We start from the raw sequence: 14,043 nt of genomic DNA on the forward strand, positions 1-14,043 counted from the left end.
AGCACAGATAAAGTTCCTTAAGCCAAATATGGAATAGACAAGAGCTACTCCTTGCTCAACGAAATGGACTCAACACCCCATATTAAACGCCTAAGAATGTACCAGACTAGTAAGTATCTTAAAACCTATGGATTGCTATGTCTCCGAAAGAGAATCAAGCATGTGTACAGGGGCATAAACGCAGCAGTGATAGGATTGGAGAGGTTCGGTGAGCAAATGAAGACCCTTTGAAGTCATATTGCATGGTACCCATTCCACGGGTTTCAACTACCCAGGTTTAAGGTATTCTTCCTTCAGCTAAAACATGCATGTGGAACCTAGAGTATGATCAACCATGTGATCGGGAGACGTGTTCAAATATGTCTCAGTTTTCCTCCCCTGGTACTCGGGTGCAACATTCCAGACGCTTTACTAACACTCTCCCCACTTGGAGAGTCAGTCCCTTTAACCTCCTGTTTGGCCCAGTTTGCAATTTCTGCGGAAGATGAACAGGAATAGCGAGAACCAATGAGAGGCTAGCTGGAGGTGTCTGGACGGGCAAATTTAACTCTCATTTCCCACCAGGAAGAGGAATTAACCAAAGGCTCAGCATGCCGGGCCGGAACCAGATTAGGGCCTGAAGCCATCCTGTGGTGTTACGGCCAGGTCACAAGAAAGCGAGTTGAAGATAGGAGCTCAGGGGCTCTGTAATTCACAAAACTGCAGAGTTATAAATGACAGCTATCGTCCAAAAATAGACTGAAGTAAGGCTGCCAAGAGGACTTGAAAGCGGGGCAGAATTGCAGGAAACCGATTTCAGGAGGTAGACTGGAATTGCATTGAAAGCATAGGAAAAGAGGCAGAACGTCCACAATGATGCACTTGGCCAAAAAGGGCGTATGCGTTTTTTCCTGAATATATTCAGGAAAAAACGCATACGCCCTTTTTGGCCAACCAAGCAAGCTTGCAAAGGAAATCTGCACTACAATGAAGTCTCACTTCCCCCCGGTCAAAAGGGCCATCTGAAAAAAGTGTAAAATCCAGAAAGGCAGGACAGGCCATGGAGAACTGGGAGCCTTGTTATGCTGATGGGCGGGATGTAAATTGCCAACAGACACTCGGGAGAAGTGTATGGTGTTTCCTGAAACATCTAAAAAACAAAGCAACAGAGCCTAGGGCACTGCCACTTATGGTCCTATAGCTTAGGGAAATTAAAATAAAAAAGACACAGCCACCCCAAAGTTTGGAACGGCTCTGTTTACAAGAACCTCGTTTACAGTACAAGTTCAACATCGCAGAAAGTGAAAAATGGATAAAGAAGTTGTGGTATTTACTTACAAAGCAATATCACTCAGCAATGAAATCTGTGTCATCAGGCCCTTAGCAGCACAATGAGTGGATTCAGGTATGATGATTCTAACTGAAATAAGTCACATAGAAAAAGAAACATCATAAGATATCAGTAATACACGGAATGGAAACTTGGCTACACAGGAACTGAATTACAGAACAGAACAGGGTCTCAAATTTAGAAAAACAACTTATGCTTGCTTAAGAGTAACGGTGAGTTGGGGTGCTGCATAAAACCAGAGATTGAAATGAGCACAGATAAAGTTCCTTAAGCCAAATATGGAATAGACAAGAGCTACTCCTTGCTCAACGAAATGGACTCAACACTGCATATTAAACACCTAAGAATGTACCTGACTTGTAAGTATCTTAAAACCTATGGATTGCTATGTCTCCGAAAGAGAATCAAGCATGTGTACAGGGGCATAAACGCAGCAGTGATAGGATTGGAGAGGTGCGGTGAGCAAATGAAGACCCTTTGAAGTCATATTGCATGGTACCCATTACACGGGTTTCAACTACCCAGGTTTAAGGTATTCTTCCTTCAGCTAAAACATGCATGTGGAACCTAGAGTATGATCAACCATGTGATCGGGAGACGTGTTTAAATATGTCTCAGTTTTCCTCCCCTGGTACTCGGGTGCAACATTCCAGACGCTTTACTAACACTCTCCCCACTTGGAGAGTCAGTCCCTTTAACCTCCTGTTTGGCCCAGTTTGCAATTTCTGCGGAAGATGAACAGGAATAGCGAGAACCAATGAGAGGCTAGCTGGAGGTGTCTGGACGGGCAAATTTAACTCTCATTTCCCACCAGGAAGAGGAATTAACCAAAGGCTCAGCATGCCGGGCCGGAACCAGATTAGGGCCTGAAGCCATCCTGCGGTGTTGCGGCCAGGTCACAAGAAAGCGAGTTGAAGAAAGGAGCTCAGGGGCACTGTAATTCACAAACCTGCAGAGTTATAAATGACAGCTATCGTCCAAAAATAGACTGAAGTAAGGCTGCCAAGAGGACTTGAAAGCGGGGCAGAATTGCAGGACACCGATTTCATGAGGTAGACTGGAATTGCATTGAAAGCATAGGAAAAGAGGCAGAACGTCCACAATGATGCACTTGGCCAAAAAGGGCGTATGCGTTTTTTCCTGAATATATTCAGGAAAAAACGCATACGCACTTTTTGGCCAACCAAGCAAGCTTGCAAAGGAAATCTGCACTACAATGAAGTCTCACTTCCCCCCGGTCAAAAGGGCCATCTGAAAAAAGTGTAAAATCCAGAAAGGCAGGACAGGCCATGGAGAACTGGGAGCCTTGTTATGCTGATGGGCGGGATGTAAATTGCCAACACACACTCGGGAGGAGTGTATGGTGTTTCCTGAAACATCTAAAAAACAAAGCAACAGAGCCTAGGGCACTGCCACTTATGGTCCTATAGCTTAGGGAAATTAAAATCAAAAAGACACAGCCACCCCAAAGTTTGGAACGGCTCTGTTTACAAGAACCTCGTTTACAGTACAAGTTCAACATCGCAGAAAGTGAAAAATGGATAAAGAAGTTGTGGTATTTACTTACAAAGCAATATCACTCAGCAATGAAATCTGTGTCATCAGGCCCTTAGCAGCACAATGAGTGGATTCAGGTATGATGATTCTAACTGAAATAAGTCACACAGAAAAAGAAACATCATAAGATATCAGTAATACACGGAATGTAAACTTGGCTACACAGGAACTGAATTACAGAACAGAACAGGGTCTAAAATTTAGAAAACCAACTTATTCTTGCTTAAGGGTAAAGGTGAGTTGGGGTGCTGCATAAAACCAGAGATTGAAATGAGCACAGATAAAGTTCCTTAAGCCAAATATGGAATAGACAAGAGCTACTCCTTGCTCAACGAAATGGACTCAACACCCCATATTAAACGCCTAAGAATGTACCTGACTAGTAAGTATCTTAAAACCTATGGATTGCTATGTCTCCGAAAGAGAATAAAGCATGTGTACAGGGGCATAAACGCAGCAGTGATAGGATTGGAGAGGTTCGGTGAGCAAATGAAGACCCTTTGAAGTCATATTGCATGGTACCCATTCCACGGGTTTCAACTACCCAGGTTTAAGGTATTCTTCCTTCAGCTAAAACATGCATGTGGAACCTAGAGTATGATCAACCATGTGATCGGGAGACGTGTTCAAATATGTCTCAGTTTTCCTCCCCTGGTACTCGGGTGCAACATTCCAGACGCTTTACTAACACTCTCCCCACTTGGAGAGTCAGTCCCTTTAACCTCCTGTTTGGCCCAGTTTGCAATTTCTGCGGAAGATGAACAGGAATAGCGAGAACCAATGAGAGGCTAGCTGGAGGTGTCTGGACGGGCAAATTTAACTCTCATTTCCCACCAGGAAGAGGAAATAACCAAAGGCTCAGCGTGCCGTACCGGAACCAGATTAGGGCATGAAGCCATCCTGCGGTGTTGCGGCCAGCTCAAAAGAAAGTGAGTTGAAGAAAGGAGCTCAGGGGCACTGTAATTCACAAACCTGCAGAGTTATAAATGACAGCTATCGTCCAAAAATAGACTGAAGTAAGGCTGCCAAGAGGACTTGAAAGCGGGGCAGAATTGCAGGAAACCGATTTCAGGAGGTAGACTGGAATTGCATTGAAAGCATAGGAAAAGAGGCAGAACGTCCACAATGATGCACTTGGCCAAAAAGGGCGTATGCGTTTTTTCCTGAATATATTCAGGAAAAAACGCATACGCCCTTTTTGGCCAACCAAGCAAGCTTGCAAAGGAAATCTGCACTACAATGAAGTCTCACTTCCCCCTGGTCAAAAGGGCCATCTGAAAAAAGTGTAAAATCCAGAAAGGCAGGACAGGCCATGGAGAACTGGGAGCCTTGTTATGCTGATGGGCGGGATGTAAATTGCCAACAACCACTCGGGAGAAGTGTATGGTGTTTCCTGAAACATCTAAAAAACAAAGCAACAGAGCCTAGGGCACTTCCACTTATGGTCCTATAGCTTAGGGAAATTAAAATCAAAAAGACACAGCCACCCCAAAGTTTGAAATGGCTTTGTTTACAAGAACCTCGTTTACAGTACAAGTTCAACATCGCAGAAAGTGAAAAATGGATAAAGAAGTTGTGGTATTTACTTACAAAGCACTATCACTCAGCAATGAAATCTGTGTCATCAGGCCCGTAGCAGCACAATGAGTGGATTCAGGTATGATGATTCTAACTGAAATAAGTCACACAGAAAAAGAAACATCATAAGATATCAGTAATACACGGAATGGAAACTTGGCTACACAGGAACTGAATTACAGAACAGAACAGGGTCTAAAATTTAGAAAACCAACTTATGCTTGCTTAAGGGTAAAGGTGAGTTGCGGTGCTGCATAAAACCAGAGATTGAAATGAGCACAGATAAAGTTCCTTAAGCCAAATATGGAATAGACAAGAGCTACTCCTTGCTCAACGAAATGGACTCAACACCCCATATTAAACGCCTAAGAATGTACCTGACTAGTAAGTATCTTAAAACCTATGGATTGCTATGTCTGCGAAAGAGAATCAAGCATGTGTACAGGGGCATAAACGCAGCAGTGATAGGATTGGAGAGGTGCGGTGAGCAAATGAAGACCCTTTGAAGTCATATTGCATGGTACCCATTCCACGGGTTTCAACTACCCAGGTTTAAGGTATTCTTCCTTCAGCTAAAACATGCATGTGGAACCTAGAGTATGATCAACCATGTGATCGGGAGACGTGTTCAAATATGTCTCAGTTTTCCTCCCCTGGTACTCGGGTGCAACACTCCAGACGCTTTACTAACACTCTCCCCACTTGGAGAGTCAGTCCCTTTAACCTCCTGTTTGGCCCAGTTTGCAATTTCTGCGGAAGATGAACAGGAATAGCGAGAACCAATGAGAGACTAGCTGGAGGTGTCTGGACGGGCAAATTTAACTCTCATTTCCCACCAGGAAGAGGAAATAACCAAAGGCTCAGCGTGCCGTGCCGGAACCAGATTAGGGCCTGAAGCCATCCTGCGGTGTTGCGGCCAGCTCAAAAGAAAGCGAGTTGAAGAAAGGAGCTCAGGGGCACTGTAATTCACAAACCTGCAGAGTTATAAATGACAGCTATCGTCCAAAAATAGACTGAAGTAAGGCTGCCAAGAGGACTTGAAAGCGGGGCAGAATTGCAGGAAACCGATTTCAGGAGGTAGACTGGAATTGCATTGAAAGCATAGGAAAAGAGGCAGAACGTCCACAATGATGCACTTGGCCAAAAAGGGCGTATGCGTTTTTTCCTGAATATATTCAGGAAAAAACGCATACGCCCTTTTTGGCCAACCAAGCAAGCTTGCAAAGGAAATCTGCACTACAATGAAGTCTCACTTCCCCCCGGTCAAAAGGGCCATCTGAAAAAAGTGTAAAATCCAGAAAGGCAGGACAGGCCATGGAGAACTGGGAGCCTTGTTATGCTGATGGGCGGGATGTAAATTGCCAACAACCACTTGGGAGAAGTGTATGGTGTTTCCTGAAACATCTAAAAAACAAAGCAACAGAGCCTAGGGCACTTCCACTTATGGTCCTATAGCTTAGGGAAATTAAAATCAAAAAGACACAGCCACCCCAAAGTTTGGAACGGCTTTGTTTACAAGAACCTCGTTTACAGTACAAGTTCAACATCGCAGAAAGTGAAAAATGGATAAAGAAGTTGTGGTATTTACTTACAAAGCAATATCACTCAGCAATGAAATCTGTGTCATCAGGCCCTTAGCAGCACAATGAGTGGATTCAGGTATGATGATTCTAACTGAAATAAGTCACACAGAAAAAGAAACATCATAAGATATCAGTAATACACGGAATGTAAACTTGGCTACACAGGAACTGAATTACAGAACAGAACAGGGTCTCAAATTTAGAAAACCAACTTATGCTTGCTTAAGGGTAAAGGTGAGTTGGGGTGCTGCATAAAACCAGAGATTGAAATGAGCACAGATAAAGTTCCTTAAGCCAAATATGGAATAGACAAGAGCTACTCCTTGCTCAACGAAATGGACTCAACACCCCATATTAAACGCCTAAGAATGTACCAGACTAGTAAGTATCTTAAAACCTATGGATTGCTATGTCTCCGAAAGAGAATCAAGCATGTGTACAGGGGCATAAACGCAGCAGTGATAGGATTGGAGAGGTTCGGTGAGCAAATGAAGACCCTTTGAAGTCATATTGCATGGTACCCATTCCACGGGTTTCAACTACCCAGGTTTAAGGTATTCTTCCTTCAGCTAAAACATGCATGTGGAACCTAGAGTATGATCAACCATGTGATCGGGAGACGTGTTCAAATATGTCTCAGTTTTCCTCCCCTGGTACTCGGGTGCAACATTCCAGACGCTTTACTAACACTCTCCCCACTTGGAGAGTCAGTCCCTTTAACCTCCTGTTTGGCCCAGTTTGCAATTTCTGCGGAAGATGAACAGGAATAGCGAGAACCAATGAGAGGCTAGCTGGAGGTGTCTGGACGGGCAAATTTAACTCTCATTTCCCACCAGGAAGAGGAATTAACGAAAGGCTCAGCATGCCGGGCCGGAACCAGATTAGGGCCTGAAGCCATCCTGCGGTGTTGCGGCCAGGTCACAAGAAAGCGAGTTGAAGAAAGGAGCTTAGGGGCACTGTAATTCACAAACCTGCAGAGTTATAAATGACAGCTATCGTCCAAAAATAGACTGAAGTAAGGCTGCCAAGAGGACTTGAAAGCGGGGCAGAATTGCAGGACACCGATTTCAAGAGGTAGACTGGAATTGCATTGAAAGCATAGGAAAAGAGGCAGAACGTCCACAATGATGCACTTGGCCAAAAAGGGCGTATGCGTTTTTTCCTGAATATATTCAGGAAAAAACGCATACGCACTTTTTGGCCAACCAAGCAAGCTTGCAAAGGAAATCTGCACTACAATGAAGTCTCACTTCCCCCCGGTCAAAAGGGCCATCTGAAAAAAGTGTAAAATCCAGAAAGGCAGGACAGGCCATGGAGAACTGGGAGCCTTGTTATGCTGATGGGCGGGATGTAAATTGCCAACAGACACTCGGGAGGAGTGTATGGTGTTTCCTGAAACATCTAAAAAACAAAGCAACAGAGCCTAGGGCAATGCCACTTATGGTCCTATAGCTTAGGGAAATTAAAATCAAAAAGACACAGCCACCCCAAAGTTTGGAACGGCTCTGTTTACAAGAAGCTCGTTTACAGTACAAGTTCAACATCGCAGAAAGTGAAAAATGGATAAAGAAGTTGTGGTATTTACTTACAAAGCAATATCACTCAGCAATGAAATCTGTGTCATCAGGCCCTTAGCAGCACAATGAGTGGATTCAGGTATGATGATTCTAACTGAAATAAGTCACACAGAAAAAGAAACATCATAAGATATCAGTAATACACGGAATGTAAACTTGGCTACACAGGAACTGAATTACAGAACAGAACAGGGTCTCAAATTTAGAAAACCAACTTATTCTTGCTTAAGGGTAAAGGTGAGTTGGGGTGCTGCATAAAACCAGAGATTGAAATGAGCACAGATAAAGTTCCTTAAGCCAAATATGGAATAGACAAGAGCTACTCCTTGCTCAACGAAATGGACTCAACACCCCATATTAAACGCCTAAGAATGTACCTGACTAGTAAGTATCTTAAAACCTATGGATTGCTATGTCTCCGAAAGAGAATCAAGCATGTGTACAGGGGCATAAACGCAGCAGTGATAGGATTGGAGAGGTTCGGTGAGCAAATGAAGACCCTTTGAAGTCATATTGCATGGTACCCATTCCACGGGTTTCAACTACCCAGGTTTAAGGTATTCTTCCTTCAGCTAAAACATGCATGTGGAACCTAGAGTATGATCAACCATGTGATCGGGAGACGTGTTCAAATATGTCTCAGTTTTCCTCCCCTGGTACTCGGGTGCAACATTCCAGACGCTTTACTAACACTCTCCCCACTTGGAGAGTCAGTCCCTTTAACCTCCTGTTTGGCCCAGTTTGCAATTTCTGCGGAAGATGAACAGGAATAGCGAGAACCAATGAGAGGCTAGCTGGAGGTGTCTGGACGGGCAAATTTAACTCTCATTTCCCACCAGGAAGAGGAATTAACCAAAGGCTCAGCATGCTGGGCCGGAGCCAGATTAGGGCCTGAAGCCATCCTGCGGTGTTGCGGCCAGGTCACAAGAAAGCGAGTTGAAGAAAGGAGCTCAGGGGCACTGTAATTCACAAACCTGCAGAGTTATAAATGACAGCTATCGTCCAAAAATAGACTGAAGTAAGGCTGCCAAGAGGACTTGAAAGAGGGGCAGAATTGCAGGAAACCGATTTCAGGAGGTAGACTGGAATTGCATTGAAAGCATAGGAAAAGAGGCAGAACGTCCACAATGATGCACTTGGCCAAAAAGGGCGTATGCGTTTTCTCCTGAATATATTCAGGAAAAAACGCATACGCCCTTTTTGGCCAACCAAGCAAGCTTGCAAAGGAAATCTGCACTACAGTGAAGTCTCACTTCCCCCCGGCCAAAAGGGCCATCTGAAAAAAGTGTAAAATCCAGAAAGGCAACAGGCCATTGAGAACTGGGAGCCTTGTTATGCTGATGGGCGGGATGTAAATTGCCAACAGACACTTGGGAGAAGTGTATGGTGTTTCCTGAAACATCTAAAAAACAAAGCAACAGAGCCTAGGTCACTTCCACTTATGGTCCTATAGCTTAGGGAAATTAAAATAAAAAAGACACAGCCACCCCAAAGTTTGGAACGGCTCTGTTTACAAGAAGCTCGTTTACAGTACAAGTTCAACATCGCAGAAAGTGAAAAATGGATAAAGAAGTTGTGGTATTTACTTACAAAGCACTATCACTCAGCAATGAAATCTGTGTCATGAGGCCCGTAGCAGCACAATGAGTGGATTCAGGTATGATGATTCTAACTGAAATAAGTCACACAGAAAAAGAAACATCATAAGATATCAGTAATACACGGAATGGAAACTTGGCTACACAGGAACTGAATTACAGAACAGAACAGGGTCTCAAATTTAGAAAACCAACTTATGCTTGCTTAAGGGTAAAGGTGAGTTGGGGTGCTGCATAAAACCAGAGATTGAAATGAGCACAGATAAAGTTCCTTAAGCCAAATATGGAATAGACAAGAGCTACTCCTTGCTCAACGAAATGGACTCAACACCCCATATTAAACGCCTAAGAATGTACCAGACTAGTAAGTATCTTAAAACCTATGGATTGCTATGTCTCCGAAAGAGAATCAAGCATGTGTACAGGGGCATAAACGCAGCAGTGATAGGATTGGAGAGGTTCGGTGAGCAAATGAAGACACTTTGAAGTCATATTGCATGGTACCCATTCCACGGGTTTCAACTACCCAGGTTTAAGGTATTCTTCCTTCAGCTAAAACATGCATGTGGAACCTAGAGTATGATCAACCATGCGATCGGGAGACGTGTTCAAATATGTCTCAATTTTCCTCCCCTGGTACTCGGGTGCAACATTCCAGACGCTTTACTAACACTCTCCCCACTTGGAGAGTCAGTCCCTTTATCCTCCTGTTTGGCCCAGTTTGCAATTTCTGCGGAAGATGAACAGGAATAGCGAGAACCAATGAGAGGCTAGCTGGAGGTGTCTGGACGGGCAAATTTAACTCTCATTTCCCACCAGGAAGAGGAATTAACCAAAGGCTCAGCATGCCGGGCCGGAACCAGATTAGGGCCTGAAGCCATCCTGTGGTGTTGCGGCCAGGTCACAAGAAAGCGAGTTGAAGATAGGAGCTCAGGGGCACTGTAATTCACAAACCTGCAGAGTTATAAATGACAGCTATCGTCCAAAAATAGACTGAAGTAAGGCTGCCAAGAGGACTTGAAAGCGGGGCAGAATTGCAGGAAACCGATTTCAGGAGGTAGACTGGAATTGCATTGAAAGCATAGGAAAAGAGGCAGAACGTCCACAATGATGCACTTGGCCAAAAAGGGCGTATGCGTTTTTTCCTGAATATATTCAGGAGAAAACGCATACGCCCTTTTTGGCCAACCAAGCAAGCTTGCAAAGGAAATCTGCACTACAATGAAGTCTCACTTCCCCCCGGTCAAAAGGGCCATCTGAAAAAAGTGTAAAATCCAGAAAGGCAGGACAGGCCATGGAGAACTGGGAGCCTTGTTATGCTGATGGGCGGGATGTAAATTGCCAACAGACACTCGGGAGAAGTGTATGGTGTTTCCTGAAACATCTAAAAAACAAAGCAACAGAGCCTAGGGCACTGCCACTTATGGTCCTATAGCTTAGGGAAATTAAAATAAAAAAGACACAGCCACCCCAAAGTTTGGAACGGCTCTGTTTACAAGAACCTCGTTTACAGTACAAGTTCAACATCGCAGAAAGTGAAAAATGGATAAAGAAGTTGTGGTATTTACTTACAAAGCAATATCACTCAGCAATGAAATCTGTGTCATCAGGCCCTTAGCAGCACAATGAGTGGATTCAGGTATGATGATTCTAACTGAAATAAGTCACACAGAAAAAGAAACATCATAAGATATCAGTAATACACGGAATGTAAACTTGGCTACACAGGAACTGAATTACAGAACAGAACAGGGTCTCAAATTTAGAAAACCAACTTATTCTTGCTTAAGGGTAAAGGTGAGTTGGGGTGCTGCATAAAACCAGAGATTGAAATGAGCACAGATAAAGTTCCTTAAGCCAAATATGGAATAGACAAGAGCTACTCCTTGCTCAACGAAATGGACTCAACACCGCATATTAAACACCTAAGAATGTACCTGACTTGTAAGTATCTTAAAACCTATGGATTGCTATGTCTCCGAAAGAGAATCAAGCATGTGTACAGGGGCATAAACGCAGCAGTGATAGGATTGGAGAGGTTCGGTGAGCAAATGAAGACCCTTTGAAGTCATATTGCATGGTACCCATTCCACGGGTTTCAACTACCCAGGTTTAAGGTATTCTTCCTTCAGCTAAAACATGCATGTGGAACCTAGAGTATGATCAACCATGTGATCGGGAGACGTGTTCAAATATGTCTCAGTTTTCCTCCCCTGGTACTCGGGTGCAACATTCCAGACGCTTTACTAACACTCTCCCCACTTGGAGAGTCAGTCCCTTTAACCTCCTGTTTGGCCCAGTTTGCAATTTCTGCGGAAGATGAACAGGAATAGCGAGAACCAATGAGAGGCTAGCTGGAGGTGTCTGGACGGGCAAATTTAACTCTCATTTCCCACCAGGAAGAGGAATTAACCAAAGGCTCAGCATGCCGGGCCGGAACCAGATTAGGGCCTGAAGCCATCCTGCTGTGTTGCGGCCAGGTCACAAGAAAGCGAGTTGAAGAAAGGAGCTCAGGGGCACTGTAATTCACAAACCTGCAGAGATATAAATGACAGCTATCGTCCAAAAATAGACTGAAGTAAGGCTGCCAAGAGGACTTGAAAGCGGGGCAGAATTGCAGGAAACCGATTTCAGGAGGTAGACTGGAATTGCATTGAAAGCATAGGAAAAGAGGCAGAACGTCCACAATGATGCACTTGGCCAAAAAGGGCGTATGCGTTTTTTCCTGAATATATTCAGGAAAAAACGCATACGCCCTTTTTGGCCAACCAAGCAAGCTTGCAAAGGAAATCTGCACTACAATGAAGTCTCACTTCCCACCGGCCAAAAGGGCCATCTGAAAAAAGTGTAAAATCCAGAAAGGCAACAGGCCATTGAGAACTGGGAGCCTTGTTATGCTGATGGGCGGGATGTAAATTGCCAACAACCACTCGGGAGAAGTGTATGGTGTTTCCTGAAACATCTAAAAAACAAAGCAACAGAGCCTAGGGCACTTCCACTTATGGTCCTATAGCTTAGGGAAATTAAAATCAAAAAGACACAGCCACCCCAAAGTTTGGAACGGCTCTGTTTACAGGAACCTCGTTTACAGTACAAGTTCAACATCGCAGAAAGTGAAAAATGGATAAAGAAGTTGTGGTATTTACTTACAAAGCAATATCACTCAGCAATGAAATCTGTGTCATCAGGCCCTTAGCAGCACAATGAGTGGATTCAGGTATGATGATTCTAACTGAAATAAGTCACACAGAAAAAGAAACATCATAAGATATCAGTAATACACGGAATGGAAACTTGGCTACACAGGAACTGAATTACAGAACAGAACAGGGTCTCAAATTTAGAAAAACAACTTATGCTTGCTTAAGGGGAAAGGTGAGTTGGGGTGCTGCATAAAACCAGAGATTGAAATGAGCACAGATAAAGTTCCTTAAGCCAAATATGGAATAGACAAGAGCTACTCCTTGCTCAACGAAATGGACTCAACACCCCATATTAAACGCCTAAGAATGTACCTGACTAGTAAGTATCTTAAAACCTATGGATTGCTATGTCTCCGAAAGAGAATCAAGCATGTGTACAGGGGCATAAACGCAGCAGTGATAGGATTGGAGAGGTGCGGTGAGCAAATGAAGACCCTTTGAAGTCATATTGCATGGTACCCATTCCACGGGTTTCAACTACCCAGGTTTAAGGTATTCTTCCTTCAGCTAAAACATGCATGTGGAACCCAAGTATGATCAACCATGTGAACAGGAGACGTGTTCAAATATGTCTCAGTTTTCCTCCCCTGGTACTCGGGTGCAACATTCCAGACGCTTTACTAACACTCTCCCCACTTGGAGAGTCAGCACCTTTAACCTCTTATTTGGCCCAGTTTGCAATTTCTGCGGAACATGAACAGGAATAGCGAGAACCAATGAGAGGCTAGCTGGAGGTGTCTGGACGGGCAAATTTAACTCTCATTTCCCACCAGGAAGAGGAATTAACCAAAGGCTCAGCATGCCGGGCCGGAACCAGATTAGGGCCTGAAGCCATCCTGTGGTGTTGCGGCCAGGTCACAAGAAAGCGAGTTGAAGATAGGAGCTCAGGGGCACTGTAATTCACAAACCTGCAGAGTTATAAATGACAGCTATCGTCCAAAAATAGACTGAAGTAAGGCTGCCAAGAGGACTTGAAAGCGGGGCAGAATTGCAGGAAACCGATTTCAGGAGGTAGACTGGAATTGCATTGAAAGCATAGGAAAAGAGGCAGAACGTCCACAATGATGCACTTGGCCAAAAAGGGCGTATGCGTTTTTTCCTGAATATATTCAGGAAAAAACGCATACGCCCTTTTTGGCCAACCAAGCAAGCTTGCAAAGGAAATCTGCACTACAATGAAGTCTCACTTCCCCCCGGTCAAAAGGGCCATCTGAAAAAAGTGTAAAATCCAGAAAGGCAGGACAGGCCATGGAGAACTGGGAGCCTTGTTATGCTGATGGGCGGGATGTAAATTGCCAACAGACACTCGGGAGAAGTGTATGGTGTTTCCTGAAACATCTAAAAAACAAAGCAACAGAGCCTAGGGCACTGCCACTTATGGTCCTATAGCTTAGGGAAATTAAAATAAAAAAGACACAGCCACCCCAAAGTTTGGAACGGCTCTGTTTACAAGAACCTCGTTTACAGTACAAGTTCAACATCGCAGAAAGTGAAAAATGGATAAAGAAGTTGTGGTATTTACTTACAAAGCAATATCACTCAGCAATGAAATCTGTGTCATCAGGCCCTTAGCAGCACAATGAGTGGATTCAGGTATGATGATTCTAACTGAAATAA

General features: G+C 44.0%; 1 long non-coding RNA gene across 7 annotated transcripts in view; it reads right to left on the reverse strand.

Annotated features, from left to right (window-relative positions):
- The window catches only part of LOC307181412, a 505,184-nt gene that overhangs the window by 83,603 nt on the left and 407,538 nt on the right, over positions 1-14,043 (reverse strand). For 2 of the 7 annotated variants that reach the window (XR_013826727.1, XR_013826730.1), the window contains exon 6: positions 4,478-4,555. The exons of the other annotated variants lie outside the window; for them this stretch is intronic. This is a non-coding gene — a long non-coding RNA (uncharacterized lncRNA). The remainder of the gene's footprint in view (positions 1-4,477; positions 4,556-14,043) is intronic. 7 annotated transcript variants of the gene reach the window in all.

This window comes from Stenella coeruleoalba (assembly GCF_951394435.1).
Source record: "Stenella coeruleoalba genome assembly, contig: scaffold_195, whole genome shotgun sequence".
Lineage (NCBI taxonomy): Eukaryota > Metazoa > Chordata > Mammalia > Artiodactyla > Delphinidae > Stenella > Stenella coeruleoalba.